Source organism: Triticum dicoccoides, chromosome 3A (genome assembly GCF_002162155.2).
Source record: "Triticum dicoccoides isolate Atlit2015 ecotype Zavitan chromosome 3A, WEW_v2.0, whole genome shotgun sequence".
Lineage (NCBI taxonomy): Eukaryota > Viridiplantae > Streptophyta > Magnoliopsida > Poales > Poaceae > Triticum > Triticum dicoccoides.
The window spans coordinates 356,567,632-356,571,593 of record NC_041384.1 but is presented as its reverse complement, the minus strand read 5'-3'; positions in this window follow the sequence as shown (position 1 = coordinate 356,571,593).

Sequence of the window (3,962 nt, the reverse complement as noted above, 5' to 3'; positions counted from 1 at the left end):
TAATATCTCTAGCAACCTTATTGTTTCAAAGTGAATGGCCGATAGTTTCGTTATCGAGTCACCATTCTAACATTGATCATGCAACCCAGCCCATATTTCGGGTGCACCTATCAACCAATGTTTAATTGTGTATGTTTTCCTCGAGCATACATCAATATATCATTTGATCTGACAAATGATATGTCCTTGTTCTCATAGTTGTGGGAATCCGTCTTTTTGGAAATCTCGATGAATTTTTGCTGAGCCCATCAGCCACCTCTTCCTCCTCTCCTTGCTTTTAATGATGAACTCTTGTTTCAGAACTTGCTCCCACAATTCATTTCTCGAGAATCTTACAGTGTCATACCGTCATGTTGTGTTGCACCTTTTTCTTCTCAGGCATCCTGAGTCTGAGGTATCCAGACACCAAACAGATCTGAATCTCGGTCAGATATGATGGTTGGAACATTTTCCAAGAGTCATAGCATTGGTCTTTATATAACCCAGTAAGGTGATATCAAGCCTAGCACACCTGGCCGGAGGACCTATTGCTATGGTATCCTTTTAGTAGGGATAACCATTCTTCCATAAAGAAATTGTAAGACTTATTCTACAAGTCGTTCCTGATGAATCCTTCGTGTATCCAGGGTCTGACCTTTGCTTGAAGACCATGTCAATGCTATCTCAAAGCATGTCAGTGGTACTCCAATTTTCAACAAGATCATTTGAAGACCAATGCTAAATGTTTCCTGCTCAATTATCCAAACACCATTGTATGGGTAATGTTAAGAAATTTCTCTCCCCGTACCTAAAGAGTTGTCTACATTATATCCTGTCATGGATATCATGCTCTACTTGAACTTGTGAAGGATATACCCCTGAATTATGTGTTTAAACACATTTTACTTTCCATTATCTGTTTAATCCAATAATCACATTTGACTTTACATTGGTTTGTTTAACCCTTCTTGTAATCTACTTAACTGAGCAGTGATAATTCCCTGCTTAGGTAAGCACCTTGTTGTACCACTCTGTCAGTAAGACCCTCTTACTATTGTTGATGACATTTCGGTAACCACCGATGGATGAGAACTTTGCCTATTGCTCTGCCTCGTTCAATGAGTAGGAGAATGGTTCTCTTCCTCCCTCGCACTTGGTACCAATGATTGTTGCCAACATAACTGACAGTCTATTCTCCGACATGCCTTGCTATCATGATCGTGCAAGATGACATCGCCCTTCCTACTTGTTAACCCACATGGTGGGCCCATAACCCACAGTTCCACAGGATCAAAACCTGACTTTCCTGTACACCCCTATTTCCAAAATTATTCCTCACGCTTGGCTTCGTATGTAAATCACGAGCCACCTTCCTAGAGATGATTTACTCTGGTATCAGACGCAATATTTATTTTCGTTGCTCTGAAACCCTTTCACCTTCTGATTAGACCTTGAACGACCGTCTGCCCGCTTGAAGCTTCTCATGGCACCTTCTTACCTTGCTCTCGATATTTTCTTTAGTTTCAGTTCGAGAGATACGTTCTACCTCCTTCCCTAAGTTACCTAACAGATAAGCAATCGTGTAGAGGTCCGTTCTTCCGAAGCTACCCCTTTTCCTTGTCGTAAGTATGGTGAAAATTCTGAAGGGAGGACGGCATGGTCATCATGAAGCATTAATGCAGAGAAATGAAGACGTCAACAAAAGGGATTAACTTTTTCGAGAAGAGCAACCAAGATCGAGAACACTCGTTAGAATTTTGTAACCAAATCTCTTCCCCCTCACTTCCCCTCTTAAATCTCGGGACGAGATTTCTTGTAGTGGAGGAGATTTGTAACACCCCCAGTGTCATGCTACAGTAACCTCACCCTAATGTGCCATGTCATCATGTTTTATTAAGCCAATTTGCCACTTGATAGAAATCAAAGTCAAATTCATATTTAAATCGCAAGTAAAATTATAAATTCTTTAAATTGTCCAACAAAAATGTTCATTAGGCTGAAAATATTCATTAGATAATTTTCATGCATTAAAAAAACATTTTTATAAAGGTTTAAGATGCCCCTTGATATGAAAACAGTACCCAAAACAGCCCCATTCAAGTCATTTTCCTTTAATCAAAATACAAACAACTTCAAATCTCTCCCAAACTTTCTGTGGGAGTGAGGTATATTGCATAGTAACTATTGAGACCAGCCACACATTTTACAAAAGTGATTTGTTGTTAAAAGAAAGTGCAAACAGAAAATAAAATAGAAAATAGAAAAAGAAAAAGACCTAAAGCCTACTGTGCTACAAGGCCTAATTGAACTACAGTTGGGGCCCAGCCCAACTCCTCCCTATCCCCTTCCTCTGTTCATTGCACAGAGGCGTGGCGGCCATCCATGGCATCGTGGCCGTGCCTGGCCACGTGCCGGCCATCCGTCCCCCTTGGATGCCTACTTAGCCATCCCCATCTCCCCACAAACGAACCCTAGCACCTCACTCCCCCTCTCATTCTTCCTCTAGCTCGGGAACTCGACCGAGGAGAGCCGACGCCACCGTCACCGTGCATGTCGTTGATTTCGCGACCACTATCTTCCCCGGCGCCCGGGAGGATGTCCAGGATCCTCCTCGCAGTCGTCTCCTTCGTCTCCACCGAGGAACCCGAGCCGGGATGCCCGATAGGCTCGGCATCCCCGTCATCTTCGCCCACGGCCACCACATCTCGTTGATAGTTACCGCTGCTCCGGTTCGTCCTCGCAGCAACCAGATGTCCACAAGCCCTGGGGTGAGCTCCTTGATGACCCACAAGTATAGGGGATCTATCATAGTCCTTTCGATAAGTAAGAGTGTCAAACCCAACGAGGAGCAGAAGGAAATGATAAGTGGTTTTCAGCAAGGTATTCTCTGCAAGTACTGAAATAAGTGGTAACAGATAGTTTTGTGATAGGATAAATTGTAACGAGCAACAAGTAACAAAAGTAAATAAAGTGCAGCAAGGTGGCCCAATCTTTTTTGTAGCAAAGGACAAGCCAGAACAAACTCTTATAATAGGAAAAGCGCTCCCGAGGACACATGGGAATATCATCAAGCTAGTTTTCATCACGTTCATATGATTCGCGTTTGATACTTTAATAATTTGATATGTGGGTGGACCGGTGCTTGGGTGTTGTTCTTACTTGAACAAGCATCCCACTTATGATTAACCTCTATTGCAAGCATCCGCAACTACAACAAAAGTATTAAGGTAAACCTAACCATAGCATGAAACATGTGGATCCAAATCAGCCCCTTACGTTGCAACGCATAAACTAGGGTTTAAGCTTCTGTCACTCTAGCAACCCATCATCTACTTATTACTTCCCAATGCCTTCCTCTAGGCCCAAATAATGGTGAAGTGTTATGTAGTCGACATTCACATAACACCACTAGAGGCTAGACAACATACGTCTTATCGAAATATCAAACGAATACCAAATTTACATGACTACTCATAGCAAGACTTCTCCCTTGTCCTCAGGAACGAACGTAATTACTCACAAAGCATATTCATGTTCATAATCAGAGGGGTAATAATATGCATACAGGATCTGAACATATGATCTTCCACCAAATAAACCAACTAGCATCAACTACAAGGAGTAATCAACACTACTAGCAACCTACTAGCACCAATCCCGGACTTTGAGACAAGAATTGGATACAAGAGATGAACTAGGGTTTGGAGATGAGATGGTGCTGGTGAAGATGTTGATGGAGATTGCCCTCTCCCGATGAGAGGAGCGTTGGTGATGACGATGGTGATGATTTCCCCTTCCCGGAGGGAAGTATCCCCGGCAGAACAGCTCTACCGAAGCTCTAGATTGGATCCGCCAAGGTTCCGCCTCGTGGCGGCGGAGTCTCGTCTCGAAAAGTTCCTTCCCTATTTTTTCTCATCGATAGACTTCATATAGGAGAAGATGGACGTCAGAGAGCCACCAGGGGGCCCACGAGGTAGGGGGGT